We start from the raw sequence: 21,983 nt of genomic DNA, 5'->3' as shown, positions 1-21,983 counted from the left end.
ATCACAACTGGCTGTAAGCACAAAACCCAGGTAATGATGGTAGAGTCCTTAAAGGTTCTAAGGGGAATCTGTTGCCTGTTTCTTCCTGGCTCACCCTGACTTACAGCTATGCTCCCACACTCTACCTCTTCCTCCACACAGTGTTCTACCTCTAAGGCTGTCTCTACATGTTCATTTTCTCACATGGTCACACTTAGGAAGATTAAAGCCTCTACTAATTACTTGATCTTAACTCAGTCACATCTGCAGAAACCCCAATAAGATTGTGTGCAGGGTTAGTACTGCCATGTATCACTGTGGAGGCAATTCAATTGTAGCACGGGGTACAGTGTGGCAAGTACTCTAAAGGGAAGGGAAGAGGAACACTTAGGAGATGGGTCTAACCTCCTGGAAGAGGGGACATTAAAGTCGATGGCCTGTTTTAATTAGGGCTACTATTGCTGTGATGAAACACCATGACGAGAAGCACCTCGGGGAGCAGAGGGTTTATTTGGCTTATATATCCTGATTCAAAGCCCATTGAGGGAAGTTAAGGCAAGAACTCAAACCAGGTAGAAATTCGGAGGCAGGAGCTGACGCAAAGGACATGAACATGGAAGATTGCTTCTGGCTTACTCAGTCACCTTTCTTATAGCACCCATCAGCCCAGGGACAGCACCACCCATAATGGGCTAGCTTTCCCATATCAGTCACTATGAAATGCCCTAAAGGCTTGACTACAGTTTGATCTTAAGCAGGCAATTTCTCATTTGAGGTTCTTTCCTCTGAGATGACTCCAGCTTGTGTCCATTGGACATAAAACTAACCAGCACAAATCCCGTGGTTGGGTGATAGTGATTATCTAGGTGTGATGGGAAGTGTGAGCTGGAACCTTGACAAACTATAGGATCACCTAGGAGATGGACCTCTGGGCATGCCTGAGTGTGTATTGGGAAGGGTGGGTATCTTGTTGCATCAGTTGAGGGGGGAGGACCTACCCACAGTGGGCGGTACCATTCCCCTGGCCGAGGTCCTGGGCTGTAGAAGTGAAGAAAGAGCTGAGCAGCGCAGCAGCCTTCTTATCTGTAGATGCAGCATGAGAGACCAGCTCTTGCTGCTGTGCCTTCCCCACCATGAACCAAAACACGCCTTTCTCCTTAGGTTGCTTCCGTCAAAGCAACAGGAAAAGGCATTAAGGCACTGGGCTACATGAGTTCCAGGTGGGGAACAGCATGGGCACAGATTTGGAAAAAGGCAAGAGCAGGGGCCTTTGTGGAATGACCAAGAGGTCAGTGTGGCTGGAGCTTTCAGAGCAAGTTCATGAAAGCAAAAGAGGAGCCTGATGGGAAAGAAATGGCACTGGGCAAGTGGGAGCTTTCCAGAAGAGCATGTGATGGTAAGAAGAGGGATGGACCACTAACCTTTATCTGCAGGCAGTTTTTCCTTTTCCTCCCTTCAAGCATTTAAGTGTAGCCCTTTCTGCATGTAGTATTCACCATGAAGCTTAAAGACAGAAAAAGAAGGGTCTAGTAGAAGCTTCCAGAATGTCTGTAAAATGAAAGGACAATTCCATCAGTTACTGATTGCATTCTCCACAGCTAGATTATTACAATCTGTCTCCTGGGAGAGGAAAGTAATCAAATAACCCATCAAATGTCTAATTATAGACTTAAATAATAATATGTTAGCATGACTTGTAGAATATTTTTCCTTTAAAAAAACATCAGTGTTTAACTACATTAGAGTTGTTTCCCCTCTAAATCTAGAAGTAGTTTGTATGGTTTCTTTACAGGAATCCATGTCCACCATCTTGGTCCACAGTCCATAGGCTATTATCCCATGGTGTAAGATGGCTGCAGGCGTGCCACCTGTCAGGATGATATGCAGGCACGCCACCTGTCAAGGTGATATGCTAGAAGGTACGAAGAACAGAGGGCGGTACCAACCAATCAACCAAATTCTCTGCAGATGCCCTCATCAGAAAACACTCATATGGCCACCTAGACGTAAGAGGGGCTGGGAAATGCAGACTTTGAACTGGGATCACTATCACTTCAAAATTAAATCCCAGCGACAAAACCAACGACAAAGAGGGCAGGATGGAGATTAGGTGGCATTCAGCTGCCTCTGTTGCAGGAGATGTGAAGCAAAAGAGCGTCATTCTGCAGAGGGGCGATGCTGATGTTGAGAGGTGTGGTGGGGGAGGGGCCCGGAAGGGGCAGGTCCCATCCAGTGGAAGGCATGGACACCCTAGCAAAGAGCAGAAGAAATACTGGGAGACAGATCAAGGGAGCGTGGGGCCTATCAGTGCGGGGCCTCTTTAAGATGTGGTACTCCGCCTGGAGAGATGGCTTATAGGGGATCTAAGCTCTGTCCCCAGAGCTCACTTAAAAGATCCGGGCGTGGCGATGTGCACTGGTAACCATGCTAAGGGGAGGTGGAGACAGGAAGGCGCCTGAGCTTGGTGGCCAGCCAGCCTAGCCAAACGGGCAAGCTCATGAAAGAGTAAGGAGCACGGTCTCCAAAGAGACAAGGTGAGGGTAACTGAGGAAGACATTAGAAGTTGATCTCTGGCTTCGGCATGACTCTATACACACATGCACTCCCCCACACACATGTGCGATACTCTCCTCCCCTCACACACACACACACACACACACACACACACACACGATTTAGAGCCTTGTGCTGAGGACGTTGCTCTGCTCTGGTGAGTCACAAGCAGGGTCATGGGGGCCTGGCTTTGTGTGTGCTCTGGATACCTGTAACATGCATGGCACCAGAGGACAGAGAGGCAGCATCCCTGCAGGTGGAGCCTGGTTCTATAGAAGGATGTCATACTCCAGACTACAGCTCACGGAGCTACATGCCAAGCTGTGTGTGGGAAAGAGCGGGTGTCGAGGAAGGACTGACAGCAAGGCCATGTCAGCTACCCTTCTCACTGCAGGGACAGAATTCTTGGCAGCAGCTACTTCCGGGGGAAGTTTATTTTTGTTCACAGTTTCAAGGGGAGCAGTTTATCTGGCCTGGCAGCAGGAGTTGCTCGTTCTGTGACATCAGAGGCCTGCAGCATAGCTTTTTTGTAGATGAAGAAGCAGGGATAGGGCTGAAAGCAGGGCCAGGCGATACCTCTCAAGGCCTGCTGCTAGTGGCCTCTATCCACCAGTGAGGCTCTCCTTCCCAAAGCTCCCACAGTGCCATCAACTGGGGACTAAGTGTTCAAACACACATAATATGTGTGATTGTGAGGATACTTCAGGTTCAAATCGTAACAGGAGGTAGTTCATAGTGATTGTGCTTTCTGCGGAATGAAAGGGAGGCCAAGGGAATGCCAAGTACATCTGGCACAGAGGTCCCTTTCCAAAGGTGAGCCATTGCTGAGAGGGACTAATAGAGGAGACGGTCTAGCAGGGGTTAAACCACCCAAGGCCTTGTCAGCCTGGCTAAGGAGCTGAACACTGAGTTGTACCAGTTGCTTTTCTTAACTGCTGTGACCAAATACTGGCAAGAAGCATGCTGAGGATTTATTTTGGCTCAAGGTTCGAGGTTACAGACCGTCATGTCCTGGGAGGCAGGACAGCAGGAATGGCCATGGTGGCAGCAGCATGGAGTTGCCTATTAGAGAGCGGGTAGGTGACAGGATGAGGAACCAGGTTATAACCCTCAAGGCCTGTCTCCCAGAGACCACTTCCTCCCTACCTCCCAAAGGTTCTGCTGGCTTCCAGAACAGCGCTACCTACTATGCAGCCAAACACATAAGTCACATTCACATTTAAGCCACAGAAGGGGTCATGATCATGGCGGCCGTGAGGTCGGGCAGTGGTGGGAGACAAGCCGTGTTTTCCCATCAGTTCTGACTACAGAACACAGGAGCATGGGAGGAGCAGGGCTGCAGTTACTAAAACCGGATCTGAACCCAGCTCCAGTCCGAGTCTCTTCATTCACCCTGACTATCGACGATTGTATTTTGGCTTTCAGATCAAATGGGTTTGATCGTGGACTGCTATCCGATGGAGGGTATGTGTGTCTCACCCATCTCCTAAAAGATCCTGTTTCCTAAACTATGTTTGACCCAGTAGTTTTAGGTAGAGTGTCCCTGCGTGTGGTAGAAGCATTTTCTCACTAGAGTTTGAATTTGAGGATTGTTTGGCAGGTCCAAGGAAAAGCAAGTCCGTGCAACCTACTGTCAACTCGGGAGCCCATATTTCAGTGAGTCATGATAGCTGTAAAACAGTCCAGCTGCCAGGGAGTTTTCCTACCTTTATGATTAATCGGTAGGGAGTAGAGAGGGTTACTCAGGATATAGCCACGGTCTTTACTATGTTAGTGTCATCTGTAGCCACAGGGTACTTTGTTTTATTGTTAATGACCTGTGCATGTGCAATGATTTAGATCATAGCAGGAATTTGTGTGCCCACGCGTAGGTGTTGCAAGCACACCCACCAGAGCACTGATTTATTTTGACTTCTTTCTGGGATGAAGTTCAGGTCTCCATGCTTGTGCAACATGCACCTCACCTTCCTGGGCCCACAGCTCCTGCTTCTGCAGACGCTTTCTCAATTGGTTCTCTGGGTGATCTGAGAAGAGGGCAGTGGCCTTCGCCAGCCCAGGGCTCACACCTGGAGACAGTAGACGACTTGTTCGAAGTCCTTCAGGCAAGCCTTATCCACCCTGGCTAGACTCTTCTGACTCTGTGCTCTCTGATCATCTCTTCCTCAAACAATAGCCTTCTTGTCTGAGGGGTAAGCAGGGCTTTTAAATCAGTGGTTCTCAACCTGTGGGTCACGACCCCTTTGAGGGGTTGAATGGCCTTTTACAGGGGTTGCCTAAGACCATCAGAAAACACAGATATTTAATACATTACAATTCATAACAGTAGCCAAATTACAGTTATGGAGTAGCAAGGAAACCATTTTATGGTTGGAGGTCACCACAACGTGAGGAACTGCATTAAAGGGTCTCAGCATTAGGAAGGTTGAGAGCCACTGTTTTAAATGCATCTGCTGCAAAAGAGCTGCCGGCACCATCCGTTTCCTCTCACAAGACCACTCCAGCTTGGGAGATGTGGCTGTACGACCTGCTCAGCTGAGGATTTTGAGGCCATTTCTAGGCTCCACAGGGACTTTAGTAAGTATTAGTCCTGAGTAGCAAAGTGTCAGATGACTGGGGATGAGAGGATCCATTTGTAAGGATAGATTTTTCTTGTCTCTTATTCACTCAGTAAAATGAAATAAATAAAATAATTGTGTCTGTCTGTCTGGTCTGTCTGTCTGTCTGTCTGTCTGTCTGTGTGCTCATGCGCACACAGGCAGATGCAGTCTCGGATCTGGGATATCAGGTTCTGCAGGATGCTGTAGCTAGCTAGCACCGTGTAGGCATAATACCTATTCTCAGGAAACTTTGAAGTTTCACTGCTGCCCCAGTAGCAGGAGGAAAGCATTTTTAGGACATGTCAGTGTCACCTGCAGTCCACACTCAAGGTAGTAGGGGGATGCTGGCTGAGAAGCAGGCTTCCCTGCACGGCTTGGGCTTTAGAAGAGGGCCTGGCCTGCTGAAAGGTGGGTGGTAAGAAATCACATGGGCCTGGGCTTCACCAGCCTGTGGCCAACCTCCTACTAGCTGGGGTGGGACTGGAGGAAGGGTTTAGCTTATGTAGCTTCGGGCTCTTCAGTTCAGAAAAGAAAAAGAGGAAATAATAGTAAGCTTGGAGATAAAAACACGGATGAAAAGGATAGTTACCGTTGGTTGGGTATTTTGATAAACATTGCTTTCAACACTTCATATGTTCCAACTCACCCTGTCTTCAAAGGACCCACTGAGGCAGTGTGGGGGCAAGTCCTACACCACACCCAGCAGACACGGAGTGCTGGGAGGGACAGAGTAACAATGTCGTGGTCCCGGACTGTGGGGTTGTCCGGCTGTCACGAGTCACTGCCTTGGGATAGTGTTTGACCTTCTGATGCAGGTTTCACCCGCCTCTCTGGGATTTCTCCACAAGTCACTGAATGTCTCTGGGGACCAGATTTCCTCTGTAAGAAGAAAGGCTATCGTGAACTGGTGATTAAATGCCTGGGGAATCTTTAAAAACCAGTAACTAAGCCCCAATCCCAAAGGATTCTGAGCTGGTGAGTCTGAAGCTGGACCTGGGAATCTGTTCTGCTCTAAACTTGATCATGAAAATGTCCGGAAAACAGACTCAAAAAGGACCCATCGCCAACCCCTGCCCTGGTGTCAATAGCTCTCCATCCCTCTACCCCAGGGCACACACAGCTCATGGCAGCAGCTTCTCTGGCTTTTGTCAGTGGGTTGTTGGAAGGTTTTTGTTTTGTTTTGAAATCAGCATCTCACTGTGTAACACAGGCTGGCCTTACAGTCAAGATTCTCTTGCTGTCACCTCCTAAGTCCTGGGATTTCAGGAGTGAGCCTCCATGCCCAGCTTCCTGTCAGTTCCTAACCATTCCCTCTCCCAGCCCTTCAGCGATGGCTATTCGTTCATTAGTTTTGGCACAGCCCTCTGTGCTTTCTCTATGCCTTTCCTGCATCTTTATTAACAACACCTGCTCCCATCTTTCTGCATGCTCCCATCTCCTGTGGGAACCTACTTGTCTTTTTATATTTATCTGCATAATTCTAAGGCAAGCCACTCTTGTGTCACAAATGCCGCTATCCCATTCAGCAAGACAAACAATGATTCCTTAATCTCAAACACAAGCAGGCAGCTGTGTGTTTGAGATGCCCCTCGGGCCTGTGATCACTCGAGTTTGACAATCACTGGAGTAGCCCACCTCCGAGGGGCTTTCCAAATCAAACAAGCTGCCTCTTGAATCTGCAAAGAATCTCCCAGTGAATAGACTTGAGCTAGTCTCCACCTGGTGGTGGAAAAACCCACCTGGACTGGAAACTGGTAAATTAGAACCTGGTCCTACAGCGAGGTGGTGTTGCCATGGAAACTTTCCTGGAACATCCAGGAAGCAGTTTGGACACTGAGGCCCGGCTCCACCGATGGGATAAACAGTCAGGTGGATACTGAAGCAAACGCTACCCCAGTGTTCATCTTCTGCTACTGAGGAGGGGCGTAGCCACCCGAGAGTCCAGACCAGTGAATCAGGATGGAGGAGAAGGCAGTCAGCTCTCTCTTCCCCAAGAACAGACTATCATCACAAACACTTTCATCTTTGAACATTTGGTTTTCTTCCCCAGACTTCAGATCAAATAACCCGTGAACAAATCCTTGAGACTTGTCCAGAAACAGCCAGGTGTGGAGCCTGTGCAGCTGGAGAGGTCACAGGTGGGTGAGATGAGACCAGTTCTGCACACCTGCGGCTGGGACCCCGAGCCGATCACCACGTGGGACGAAGGCTAGGGGCCGTCATTCATGCTGGGGACTTGCATATCTCTCTGTGTGCTTCATTTCAAGATGGGTTGGTATCTCAAAGCTTGTAATCCTGGCTGCTCAGGAGGTTGAGGCAGGCAGATCTAAGTTTAAGGGCTATGTGGGCTAGTGGACTATCGAATTTGGTCTCCAAGGCCTGGAATTCCAAACAGCACATTTTACACTTGCTAATGTCAATCCCTTTTGAGTGGAAACATAATTCTAACTCTGCACTTTATTTCTGTGTGGGTGTGTGCCTGGTGTGTTTGTGGATAGCAAGCGTACACATGCATGTGTGTAGAACTCCAATGTCAACCCACAGGCGTTGTTCCCTGGTCTCTTTTCAACTTTTCTTTTGGGCTAACATCTCTATAACTGGCCTCGGGCTCACTGGTTAGGCTAGCTTAGGCACTGAGCACTAGGATTAAAGGCGCCGGTCACCATATGTAGCCTTTTAACTGTTTTAGTATTGGTTCTGAGGGTCCAACTCAAGTCTTCATTAGTGCACAGCAGGCACTTTACTGAGCCAGCTATTCCCCAGCACGATTAAACTTTTAAAGACAAAACTGCACTTCTTAAAAGTACAGGTGAAGCTAGGGCTAGTAAAGGATTGTAGTCCCAGCTATTTGCAGGGCTTAGGCAGGAGGGTAGTGAGTTCAAAGCCAGCCTGGACAACTTGGTGGGAGCCTGTTTGAAAACTAAAGAGTAGAAAAGTAAGAAAGAGGTCCATGGATATAGTTCAATGGTCGATCACTTGTCCAGCATATGACAGATTCTAATGTCAACATCCAGTACACACACACACACACACACACACACAGAATGAATAAATGGCTTCATCCCTACTGTGCTAAATTATGCTCCTGAACCCTGAATAAAGAGTTTGCCCAGAAAGACTCCATCCATGCTTAGAGGAGCAGAAGTTGGCAGGGGATCAAAGCATCTCATTGCTTTAAGACGAGCCACCAGGGGCATATGCATATGGCTGGGTATTTGGTGGGCTGGTTCCAGGCAACGTTTTCCTCATTAACTTCTCCATGAAAGCATTTTCTGCTGAGGCTGACAATTTATATTATTCCAGTTTTCATAGCACATCACTCGGCAGCCAGGCTACTAACACCTAACAGTCCTCAGAGGCTCTGCAGGTCCCCAGCCACCCCAGTGCTGTTCCCACCATGGAATGAGTTTACATGTTAAAGAGGCAGCTGTTTGCACTCCATCACCTGAGTGAGGAAACTGAGCTAGACTTAGCTGTGAGGGAGAAAGTGTCACTTCCTGGCTACAACAGAAACATGTTCTTCCCTTCCATCTGGATTGGGTCTTCTAAAGTCCCCTGTGGTTTCTACCTCTGTCACCACTTAAGCTGTTGAATAACAGTATCTCTGGGAGTCAGGCTGTATGGCCAGCTACGCAGGCAGCTAAGTGAGATCTTGACTTTGGGCATGCAGGATCCAAGGCCGATTATGAATGCAGCCCATGTATTTGCCGATGCTGATGTCATGTCTCAGTGTCAAAAGGTTGGATACACTTGCTGGGACTGTGGTGATGTGCAGAAGGAAGGTGGTGACTCAGGAGACCTCCTCATGAAGAGGTGGGCACTTGAGCTGTTCCCTGGACTGGGTCACTGGACAGGAAAATGCAGAGCTTGGCTTCCCAGAACTATGTGCCAAGGTCCCAGTCCAGTAACTTTCAGGAGTCAGGAGAATCTGGGCATCTTTTCCCTGGGACCAGGAGTAGCAGGAAATGGCTCAAGACCTTCTGAGCTGTCCTAATAGACTGCATTGAGCTGACTGACAAGTGAGGATGCAATGTATTAAACCTCTTGCTCCTGAGGAGCACATCAAAGGATGACAGAAGCAGGATGGTCCTCTCCACTTAGTTCATGCTGTGGGAGCACCAGCTATTTGAATCAACCAGAAGTGTTTGCTTTCTTGAGATGGGAATGTAGCTCAGTTTGTAGCATGCATGTCCAGCATGCATGAAGTCCTGCATTCAACCCCCAGCACTGCCTAAACCAGGGATGGTGGCCTCAGAATTTAGGAGGTAGAGTCAGGAAAATCAAAAGTTCAAGTTAAGCTATGTAGGGGAGTTCATGGCCAGCCTGAGCTACATGAGATCTTATCTTTAAAAAAATTTCCTTGGAGGTCGGAGAAGGCTCACATTGTACTACTAGAATGCAGAAAGCTGTGGGTGGCTAGTGACCTGTGCTGTTAGTATTTTTGTCAGTGTGACGCAAGCCAGGGTCACGTGTGAAGGGAGAACTTCAGTTGGGGAAAACGCCTGCTTTAGACTGGCCCTTAGGTGAATCTGCAGGGGGCATTTTCTTGATGTGAAAGTGCCCAGCCCGTTGCATGTAGTGCCATCCTGAGAACACTGCCCTGTATAAGGAAGCAGGCAAAGCAAACAAGGAGGGCTAAGCCAGTTGGCAGCGCTTCTCTGCAGCTTCTGCTTCAGGTCACGCCTCCTGGTCCTGCCTTGATCCTCCGTGGTGGAGTGTAACCTGAGTGATAGAAGCGAAAGCAGACCCTTTCCTCCCCAAGTTGCTTTTGGTAATGGTGTTTTATCCCAGCAATAGTAGTCCTAATTATGATCTGGCTTCAGGAAATCATTATGGGGGTCAAGAGCAGTAAGGAACACAAATCTAAGAGCTAAGAGCACTGGCCTTGCCCAATGGCTTCTAGACTCTGTTCCTTACCCAGCTGTGTGACCTTCACATAAATTATTTAACCTCATTCATAAAACAGAGATAATAGCAGCTTTGTAAGGGGGTAGCATGAAGACTAAATAAAAAGATTATACTTACAAAGTACTTACCTCTGAATATGTCCCAAGCTATTCCCAGGGCAGGACAGTGTCAACTCTCATCAAGTTACTCATTGCCACCTTCCCTTGTACACATGCTCAGTCAACACATCTTTCACACAAATGCTTGCAGGGGTCCCCAAATTGGTATCTGATCCCACTCCATCATCTTTACAATTCCTCCATGGCTCCCTACTGCTCTCCTATCAAAATCCCATGCAGTGTAGTTTGAGCATTATAGTGGCATCTTGTCTTGCCAGTGAACTTGTAGTGGCGGTCACACCCTTCGGGCATGGTTTCAGGTGCAGAAATGACCCATTAAAAAGTAAAGGAGGTTCTGGCTCTTGCTCTCTTGGGTTTCAGAGAGCATTAGAAGGGCAGAGACTGCATCCTCTGGAGCAGGAAGACCGCAGTGGTTATTTACTCTTATCTATATAAGTGCTTCCCTAATAAATATCTATTTATCATTTATCTTGGGTCTGGTGGACCTTCAGAGGATCCAACCCCAAGGCTTTATGTGTAAAAACTTAGCTCTTGTTGTGAGGCACTAATGGGGCAAGAACTTTGTCCACCCCCACCCCCCACCCCCCCAACCCCCGCCCAACACACACACACACACACACACACACACACACACGATATTTGCAGCTGCTTTGAGACTCCCAACAAGTGGACGTGATCACACAAGTCCCTAGACCTTCCATCTCCAGAACTGGGTACTGGAATAGACCCCTATCCATGATAGAGTAGCCTACCGAAAAGCAACAAGGAGTGGATCGTGATAATCTATGTCTGCTCTGGGGCCTCCTCACGTCTCCTACTTAAAACCACAGAAATAGTAATATTCTACTGTAGCACTACTAGCTCAGCTGTCTCATAACTTCCCTTCCTCCCTCTGTCTTCTATTCTCTCCTCCCTCCCTTCCTCCATGGTTACTTCATCCAACTCTTCTCTTTTGAGACAGTCAGTCATCCCTCCTCCCCCACCCCCAGAAGTTCTGGACCTCTGTAGTCTCCTCTGGAATGCCCCCCTCTGCTGTATTCTAACTGTATTAGCTTCACCCACACATCCAAGGAAGCCCTCTGCCAGGCTTCCTTCTTGTTTGTTTTGTTCTGGGTAGTGGTAGAAGACACAAAACTGAAAAAAAAAACTGGCTTGGGAATCTGCAACAGATAAAGTGTCACTTAGCACCATTGTTCCAAAAAAAGTGTCTCCCAGAGGAGACACACTACTGGAGAGGATCTAGACCAAGCCCCTCAGGCTCCTGGGTTCAGAGGTGAGAATATACAGGCAGCCATGCCCTTACAGGAACCTGAGAAAGGTTCATGAAGAAACACAAGTTTGGGCTACATCCCAGACACTGTGTTCCATGGGAGCTGAAAAGAACCTGTGTCCCAAGGGGATACAGCTGTGCCTGAAGCTGCTGGCCTGCCACACCAGGGAGGCCTCAGGAGAGTTTTGATCTGCAGGCGGGTGCTGTGCTGCTGACAACACCTCTGTTGGAAGAGTGACAGACCAGCTGGGAAGCTTGGTGGGAAGGTGGCTGGCTCTCAGTACAGACCCAATAGCTGAGCTAGGATGCCCGCACAACCTGGTATTCTCTCCAGCCCTGTCCACAGCAGTCTCCCTTTGTTTCCCAAATGCTGAAGAGCATTTTCTTTGGTTCATAAAGAAGGTCAAATCCCACTCAGTCAATAACTGTGACACAGCTGGAAGGAAGTACCAAGAGGTGAGAGCAGTCTAACATGAAAAATAAATAAAATTACAGAGAGTGGGGTCATTGAGCAGCCCAGATCAATGAAGCCCAAACTCTTGGAAAATGTATCTGTGGGTGAACCCCAGGCTTCAAGGAATCAATCAACAGCCCTTGAAAAATTGTGTCTTCCATAAAAATGTCACCCAAGCCTTGGGTGTCACAATGAAGATGCCAATAGACAGGAACAAAATAGATGGCCCATTAATACTCATTGATGGCTTTATCGATTGGTATGTCTGCTATAATTAGCCCCAATGATCTTCAATCAATACAGCAGGTGGGATGGGGTGGTTGGAGCTAAGGAATTCTGAATAGGAATGAAAACTGTGCTCTGCCCTAAGGGTCATGGGCTTGCCATGTATGCTGGAAGCTTCCTGAACTCATCTGGGCCTGAGTTTCTTCACCTGTAAAACAAGACGCTGGCAGGCCAGTGTTTCCCATAGTGATATCTAGCAAATCTTAGTTCTGTGAAATGTTAGCATCACACACACCCACACACACAGGGATTAAGTGGTCAGATTTGAGAAACACAGGTTTTAAGCAAATTATGCAGGACTTGCCAGAGATTTGAATGTGCTGGGGATTGTGACAATCTATGACACTCGCTTTTTCATTTCATCTGTACTGGAGCATAACAGACAGAAGCAGCATACATGAGGGGATATAGTAATAAAAACCTAAGTCTCTGTGTTAATATATTTGTGTTCCAGTGCAGGATTACAAGCAAAGAGTCTGTCAGTCAACTAAGATAATATGACAAATGGCAATTAGTCACATGTAAGAAAACAAAAAACAACAAAATCTTTCCTATAAAGAGTCTTTTTTTTGTCCTGTCAGCTCCCAAACAACAACACGGAGACTTGTTATTAATCATGAAAGCTTGGCCTATAGCCTAGGCTTGTCCCATTAGCTTTTATAACTTAACCCATTTCTATTCATCTACCTGTTGCATTGTGACTCACGGCTTTTTCCTCTTCTCCTGCATGTCTTGCTTCCTCTGTGTTCTCTGGAGATACCACCTTTCTTCTTCCCAGATATCTCTCTGTCTAGAAGTCCCAGATATACCTCCTGCCTAGCTAATGGCCATTTAACTTTTTATTAAACCAGTCACAGTAGCATATCTTTACACAGTGTATTCAAATATCTCCCAAGACTTTCCAAAACACAAAACCACCACTAACATAGTTCAGGAAGTAGGAGGTGGTACTGTTTTGCCTGTAGGAAAGATGAGACCTTCCTTTCTGATTAGGGGATGTTGGTCCAACAAGGAGCCAGGTGTCTAGAGAATCAATGCCAATGCAAGGGCCATGAAGTTGGCATGTGCTGGTCCTGATCCCAAGACATCAAGGAGAAGAATGTGGCTGACACGGCTGTGGTGATGAGTGGCTTTTCTCATCACTGTGACACAATCCCTGACATGAACAATTGAAGGAGGATGTATTTCAGCTCATGGCTTCAGAGGGCTCCAATCCATGGCCACACATAGTCCCATCACAGTAGCAGTGTGGTGGAGGAGGGTCTTAACTCATGATAGGAAGCAGAGGACAGGGAGCTGGAGACCCTGTGCAACCTTCAAAGGCACAGCTTACCCCAGTGACCTAGTTCCTTCAATCAGGCCCTACCTTTCAAAGTTTCTGCATCTTCTCAAAACAGCGCCCTGAGCAGGGAAACAGATATTCAGCACATAAGTCTGGAGAGGGGACAGCTCACATTCAAGCCAAAGGGACAAGGTGGTATCTTGGCCTTGACAGAAGGGGACTTTTCCTGTTGTGTCTCTGAGCCACAGAGATAGATGAGCTGGATGACGAGTGCCAGCTAATAGCAGCACCATGCCCTCAAACTTGTCCCAGCAACTCCCACAATTCTTAGAACCCAACATCTCACTGGACTAGAGGTGATGATACAACACGAGGTGGCAGAGTTTAATGATCTAGGCTGGCCAGTGAGATAAAATGGATGTTGGCATTATAGTGTCTTTTTGGAGAAATGACATTCCTTTGCTTTTTTTCAAAAAATACAGATCAGGGGCTGGAGAGATGGCTCAGCGGTTAAGAGCACTGGTTTTTCTTCCAGAGGACGAGGGTTCAGGTCCCTGCACCCACATAGCAACTACAACTGTCTGTAACACCAGTTCCAGGGGATCTGACACCCTTTTCTCACCTCTGCATGGTATGCAGACATACATGCACATAGAACATGCTTCTTAGCGCTTCAGGGGGTCCTTTGCCCTCTCCTGGTTTCTGTGAGCACCCATATGCATGGTATGTGCTCACTCTGCCTGTATCTCTCTCTCTCTCTCTCTCTCTCTCTCTCTCTCTCTCTCTCTCTCTCTCTCTCTCTCTCACACATACACACACACACAAATAAAACAAAAATAAATCTTTAAAAAATATATAAATAAAAACCAGAGGAAGGGGTCTTTTTCTGGTTTCAACCAAACCCCTCTTTAGACTCAGAGAAAGATGCCATGAAGATAACATCAAATGCTGGGACAAAGCTCTGTGACTATACTGTGTGTTGTGACAAAGCATGAGCCAGACCTTGGTGGATTACATGGTGGGTGAGGGTGACCAAGACAGGGGACAAACACGCCAGGCAGACAGAGCTTGAGTGAGAAGTTTCATTAGAAAGGGGAGGGAGGGGGAAGGAAAGAGAGAAGAGGTAAAGAGACAGAGACAGAGAACGGACAGAAGAGAAGAGGGAGACAGGAAAACTCCTGTCCGCCCCAAAGGAACAACAAGAAAGAGAGAGGGTAAAGAAAGAGGGAAAAGAGAGAGAGAGAGCAGAAAGAATGCATAAGTGGGCGGGGTCTTTCTTTTAAAGGGTCCTTTGCACCTGCATGCAGACTAGGCAACCATGGAACACTGGGCTGACCAGGGTACTGCCAGCATTCTGCCAGGTGACAGGGGCAGGCCAGTGTAATGCCTGAATCCTTACACTGTGAGCATCCTCATGGTGACAGTCATCTTTCATAGCATCATACTTCCACTGTCCCATGGAGCAGCAGCTGTGTTCCCCAGCAGCTGCAAGCATGTCAGTTACTTACTGGGTGGGGCTGTTAATCCAGTAGGGGGCAGCTGAGGCCTGGACTAGGTGTTTGGAGAGAGGAAGCTTCTGAGAGGGAGAAGTCACACAGTCTGGTATTGCCACTCATCTCAGGGCCATGAAGGCAGCCAGCCTGGTCACAGAAGACAGCAGAATCCAGAGAAGCCCTGAGAACCGAAGCCCTGGCTGACCATTCACCGTTCCACCAACCCAATCTTGAAACCAACAAGACTTGGAGTCAATAAAATGCATTGTTTCTAAACCAGGGGAAGGGGATTTTCCTTTCACATTATAGCCTGAGGCAGCTTAACTGATAACCATCAGCTCAGTTATCACATCAGCATCAAATCTCCATGACAACCCTCCTTTAAGATGCTTCTATTCCCAGTTACAAAGGGAAAAACAGGTGGGGAGGATTTACTGTTGGGCTATGTGAGGACCAAATTTTGGGAGAGAGGAATTTGTGTGTGTGTGTGTGTGTGTGTGTGTGTGTGTGTGTGTGTGTGTGTAAGACCTCAGTTTTAACTAAGGTTTGTTATGTACTGGATTCTCTTCCTAGAGTGGAAAATGAATACAATTCTTTAATTTTTATTTTTAATCAATTAATTTATTTTACTGTTAACATGGGAAACCAAATCACCTTTTTTTTTTTTTAGTTTCCTCATTCCCAAGACAGGGCTCCTACGTCCAAAGTCAATCTTTTTACATTTTGCATACTGCTGCTTGACAGGCTCATGCTGATCTTAGATATAAGTACCCTTTTCTGTTTGCTTGTTTTGCTGAGAATTTGTTTAGCAAACTGTTTTCAGTTAATAAGGATGTAAAACAGTGCCTGGTCCTCGACTCCATAGCTGAATTGCAAGTTGGAGTCTTAACTCATCAGCTGGTCTGCTCCTGGCTCTGTATCCATGCTGCATGCTTCAAGTTCCACCAGCTTCCGGGACCCCAAGGGTTATGTCATCGTGTGTATGTGTGTGTGTTTCCATGTATGCTTGTGTATTTGAAGGTATGTATACTCAGGATGTAGCCTACCTTTTTGTTGCTGATTTTTTTTTAACTACTTGTGGGGTTGGGGAAGTGGTTCAGTGGTTAAGAGCACTGGCTGTTCTAACACAATATCTGGATTCAGTTCCCAGCATCTACATGACAGCTCACAATCATCTATAACTCTGGGTCTAGGGCATCTGACATCCTTTCATCCTTTCCCACCACTTCGGGCACTGCATATATGCATACACATGGCACACACACAAACACACACACACACACACACACACACACACACACGCACGCACGCACGCACACGCATGCATGCAGACAAAACACTCTTACATACAAAATAAAAATGAATGATGTAAAATTTATTTATAAATTCAAATTCATCAGTCTTGAAACTTGTGGATTTTTTAGACAGGCTGGACTTGAACTCCTGGTCCTCCTACTTCAGCTTCCCATGTCCTAGGACTGTAGGTATGCGCTGCCATAGCTTGTGTTGTGAAGTGCTGGGGATCAAACTCAGGGCTTTGTGCATACCAGGTAAATACCTAAAAGCTGAATTCCATACACAGCCTCCATCTTGGTTTCTAAGATGGTGTCTCATTGACCTGGAGCTTTTCAAGTTGGCTGACCAGGTCCTCATGCTTGCCAGGTAAGCATGTTACCAGCTTAGCTGGCTCCCCCCACCCTAGCCGATGCCATTTTCCATGGTTGGTTAGTAGAATTTCCATGTTCTCTTTGTATCTCAAATGTATATTTAGTATTTTGGGGATTAGAAACACAAACATGTGTCACTGTGAAATTTTCCCTTATTAAGAACAACTTGGAAATAGAAGTCCCTGTAGTTATCTAAGGCAATGGAAGCAAAAGGCTGTTTGTCACTTAGATAAGAGGCAGGGAAGTCTGCCTTCACCATGAATATGGAAGAATGATTTGCCTAAATGATTCAGAGATGATTTGTCTAATATATTAATTATGAAGAAGAATTGTGTACATCTTAGTGCTGCTTATATTAGAACGACACACTTGTCAGACTGGCCTGGTTTTCATAAGCACACTATACAAGGAGAAAACATGAAGTAGATTTATTCTTGTGTTCGATTGAATGTGTGCTTTATTGTACACACTTTGCTTCTGGCTACAGACAAAGTCATTTATCTGCAAGTCTTCTATCCTTCTCATTTGCAATGACTGTAAGATTAACCGATGGTGTAGCATCCTTGTTCAGGCTGTATTTATGAAGGGTGGCTGTTCTCACGCAAATAACTTCCAATATTTTTAAATTGTAGCATCTTTCATGAAGATGTGATAGTAAGTCCTTCAGGCATAAAAGCTGAGATATCAGCTCATGTTAACAACTTGGAAGGAGTTTTTATTAATTTGCTTGAAAGGGGAAAGAACCAACAGGCAAGAACTGAAAATAAATAAATAGCATTTTGTAGTCACAATGACTCACCTTGAGCCTCTCAGGTATGAGGGTGTGTGTAACTAATGCTTGCCTCTGGGTTAGTGCAAGCAGAGCATAGGGTTGCCTGCTTGGCTTTTTCCCTCTGCTCAAGGGCCCTGCAGACATTTAAAGGCTGGTAGTATGTCCTTGCTGCAGACTGCAGCCTATTTATATTATCCTCATCAGTGCCAGCTTTGGGCTTTCATGGAGGAAGAAATGCTGCCGAGGTTCAAGGTTCCCTGTCTGTACCATCTCTGGAATGCTGCTGCCTCTGCAAAGAGCCAGCACAGCTCCCGGTTCTGTTTATGACACCCTCACCACACCAGCTTTCTCTGCTGAAAACAAAAACCAACAGAACATACCCCCCAGCTGGTTTGACTTAGCATAGGTTTGACTGGCTTGGTTGTTTGGTGTTTGTTTTCTTTTTCAAATTAAATAATTAATTCAGGCTAACAACCCAAGTTTTCATTTAGTTTCAAACTGAAAAGGACGGGCAGTCACACTGGCTGTATTCCTGGCTTGGTGGACTTCAGAGCCCCAGCAATTCATTTTAGGCAGTATCATGACTCCAAGAGGTCCTGGCTGGGAGGAAGACACAAATCCTTGAAAACATTCTGCTACCACTGCACTGACTGGCTTTTATAAACGCTTCCCAGAGCATATGGCAAGTGAGATTGTGTTTCCAGAAACCATGGATGGGAATGCCTTGCCCTGGCTGCACTTCCACACCAGGACCTCATATGTGTGCACAATGGACTTGACCGAGGCTGTCCCATTCAGAAGCAAAGCTGGACCCTTCTTGGGCTCCTCAAGGCCAAAGCCAACTAGAAACTTGAGTCTGAAACCTGCCTCTCCAAGATGAAGCTGGAGAGGAGGTGCCAGGGGCGGGGGCGGGAGGCGTCTAGGTAGAAGACTCCAGTGTTTCCCGTGTGTACACAACTGCTCTTCATAGAGGAAGCCACAATTGCAGGCGGCTGGCTACTTTGAAAGACACTTTGACCTGTGTATGAAGCCTGATTGGATAATGATGCAGAGAACATGATTATCAAGGAGTAAGTGACACCATGGTAGCTGTTTCAAATGGTCACATATCTCAGGGAAAAGGAAATGGCAGAGCCCGGTCAAGTCTAGAACTCTTGCCTCTCTTTAATGGGTCTAGTTGCTTAAAATATGGTCCTAGAGTTTTGGACCTCTCCCTCCCTCCCCCCTCCCCCTCCCCTTTCCCTCCTCCCCTGTTCTCTTTCCCTCCCTTCCTTTTCCCTTCCCTGCTTTCTTTGTCTCTCCCATATCTCTATTTCTTCCCCCTCTCTCCTCTCTTCTTTTACTTTTTTCCCTTTTCCATGTGAAATAAACCTTCTCCTGTTCTGCCAGATGTTTGCTATTTCATCATCAAGACAGATCCAAAATGAGTCTGCTCTGGCGATCAAACATACTGTCAACCTTTATATCCTAGGTAATGCTGGGCCTTGTCACACTGCTGCCCTGTTTCTACCTGAATTCCCACAGCTCCCTGCCCAGTCACACCAGCTCATACCCAGTGACCTAGCTCCAAATCAGACATCCTTCCTACAAGCATCCTACCTTCACCTTGACCACCCTGAGTATCCAGACCACCTGTAGACAGCTGCTTAAATGGAAGCTGCTGGGGATTTTTTTATTTCCAAAAACTATTTCATTATCAGATTAGTATTTAATAACACACCTGTTGAATTGTGGTAAAGTAATACAAAAGACCCCCTAAATGCACAAAATCTCCTGTGCCCTCGCCCCACTTTCTCTCTTGAAACACTCACCCAACCCTCCCTCTAGGTCTTTGTTTTAAACTTGGATATGTGAAATCACACACTGGGTATATTGTGACAGCCTTTGTGAAACAGAAGACAAATGCCTCAATTTTTAATGGATTTGTCTATATATGTATTGTCTGCATGTATATATGTATGTGCACCGTATGCATTCATGCCTGGTGCCTGTGAGAACTCGAAGAGGGAGCTGAATCCCCTGGAAACTGAGTTAAGGAGGGTGTGAGCTGCCATGTATGTGCTGGGAACTGAACCTGGGTCCTCTGTAAGAACAGTAAGTGTCCTTACTGCTGAGTCATCTCTCCAGTCCTCAAATGCTTCACTTACATTGTCCCTTTTCTCGTCATATCCCACACAAATGACAAAACCCTTTTTACATTTGTTTGTAGCCATCCTTGTGGGCGTGGCTTACATCTCACTGTACTTTTTAGTGAGCGCTTCTATAGTGGCTGGTGATACTGAGACTCTTCGTATCATTAATAGACATCTATGCATCTCATTTGAATCCTTTGCGTATGTAAGTTGGGTGATATGTGCTTTTGTATTGACACAAAAGATTCCTTATTTGTTCTAGCAATGAGTCCATTACTAGGGCTATGAACTGCAAATATTTTCTTCAGATCTGTGGATTATCCTTGAATAATTCTGTCTATTTTAGTTTGCTTTCTAGCACTGTGATAAATCACCACAACCGAAAGCAACTTGTGGAGGAAAGAGTTTATTGGCTTACATGTCCACAGTACAATCCATCACTGAGGGAAGCTGAGGCAGGAACATGGAGGCAGGAACTGCAGCAGAGATCATGGAGGAAAACTACTTACTCCCAGCGGCTTTCTTGGGACACCTTAGGTCCACCTGCCCAGTGTGGGCTGGGTCCTCCTACATCAATCATTAACCAAGAAACTGCCCCGCAGCCTTAGCCCACAGGCCAATCTGATAGACACTGTTTCCAGATGACTCTAACCTATGAAAAGTTGACAGGGCAGTGCCCATTGCCACCTGTGCTGGTGCCAGGATGACGTTGCCTAAGTTCATGAAGATGTCCCCCATGTTTTCTTCTAAGAGTTTTAGAATTCTGCTTACTGCCTTTATGTCTGTGATCCATTTGCAGTTAACGCCTGTGTATGATGCAATGAAAATGTCAAATTCCATTCTCCTCACCATTTGTTGAAAACATTATTCTCTCCCCCATTTAATTATTTTGGCACCCTCGTCAGGAAAAAACAACAATCAAGTTGACCACGAATGTAAGAGTTTCCTTCTGAACTCTCTCTTGTATTGCATTGGCCTATATGTCCGGCCGTAGGCCTGTAGTGGATGGTCTTGCTTACGGCAGCTTCTGAGTGAGCTTTGCAGTCAGAAGTGTGAGAACTTTCCCCACATCTGTTGGATCTCAGTTGTCCCGAGCTCCAGATATCCCTTGTGCCCAAGTGGCATATTTTGAGTGGATCTGGTCAGCAGGAAAAGACAATGTCTCCCTGTCAAGTGAGCAGATGAGGACAGTTCTGGGTAGGCTTGATTGGAATGTTGACATTTGAACCAAATGCATCAGTGGCAGTGGCCTGCATCGCTTTCCCCTGCTGGCAATGGGTCTCCACAGACCTTTCTCAGAGCTGGCTCTCTCTGCTCCAGTGAGGCCCTTACAAGGGGGGGGGCGTGTAGGGGGGGTGAGCCCAGTATGAGATGTCACATGTGGGAGGCAGCTGCTAACACCATCCCGGTGCTCACGACCTCTGGGCATGGAGGCCACTGTGTCTATGGGTTTCATTAGACAAAAGGGTGTGCCTACCTGGCTGGCTGTCTCTGAGCATCTGAGAGAAAAGAGTTTTAATTTGAGGGCCGGTTCATTTGGAAACTCTGAGGTCCTTCTCATTCCCTGTCAATTCTCCATTCTCCAGTTCCTCAGGTAGCCTGTATGGAGCTTTGGTTTTAACTGGCTTTCTATTATTTATCTTAAAGAAAAAAAAGCTGCAGTCTGGGGCTGGGAAGGTGGCTCAGTGGGTAAGCACACTTGCTGTGCGAGTGTGAGGAACTGAGTTTGGTCCCAGTACCCATGTAAAAGCCAGCGTTGGCAGTAGATACCTGTGATTCTGGTGGGAGGTGGTGGAGATAGACGGGGATCCCTGGGACCTGCTAGCCTGCCAGCATAACCAAATCAATGCGCTCCAGGCTCAGTAAGGGATCCTGTCTGAAAAATACGGAGGGAAACTGAACAACACACCTAGTGTTGATCTTTTGCCTCCATATACACATGCGCGTGCACACCACACACACACACACACACACACACACAGAGAGAGAGAGAGAGAGAGAGAGAGAGAGAGAGAGAGAGAGAGAGAGAGAGAGCAGTTCAGGGACACTGTATAACACTCTGTAATCCATTTAAAGCTTTAAAGCTCTGGACTAAATGTGAAACCAAGAAGAGCAATTAGTGACTTGATGAATCAAGGTCCGATTGACACTTTGCTTGTAAAGGAAGTCGTTTGTTAGTGTGAGACCTTATGAGTTAATTACTGCCTCCAGGTCTCCAAACAATAGCCAGAGCCTGGGTGTTTGTACTCCAAACAGTTAGAGCATGAAATCAGCGCACTTAACTTCCATGTGGCTTTAATTTACCAAATACCTCAGCTGAAATGAATGACCGGCCCTGCAACTGAAATGGAAACAGTCTGCTCATCTGCTTGCTAATTGTTTTCTCCTTTCCTCTTGTCTCCAAACCAAGAGAAGGTCATACCCCCACAGAGGGATGGGAGGCCACCGCCCCTCCGGTTCCACACTGTCCCA

The 21,983-nt window shown here is 46.8% G+C and overlaps 1 long non-coding RNA gene across 1 annotated transcript in view; it reads left to right on the top strand.

The window, feature by feature from the left end:
* The window catches only part of LOC110341081, a 41,235-nt gene extending 20,885 nt beyond the window's left edge, over nucleotides 1-20,350 (top strand). The window contains exon 2 of the long non-coding RNA XR_002382975.2: nucleotides 19,858-20,350. This is a non-coding gene — a long non-coding RNA (uncharacterized LOC110341081). The remainder of the gene's footprint in view (nucleotides 1-19,857) is intronic.
* Nucleotides 20,351-21,983: the final 1,633 nt, after the last annotated feature.

This window comes from Mesocricetus auratus, unplaced genomic scaffold (genome assembly GCF_017639785.1).
Source record: "Mesocricetus auratus isolate SY011 unplaced genomic scaffold, BCM_Maur_2.0 Super-Scaffold_100676, whole genome shotgun sequence".
Taxonomy (NCBI): domain Eukaryota; kingdom Metazoa; phylum Chordata; class Mammalia; order Rodentia; family Cricetidae; genus Mesocricetus; species Mesocricetus auratus.
The sequence above is the reverse complement of the archived record's forward strand: the minus strand, read 5'-3'. Positions and strand labels throughout refer to the sequence as shown.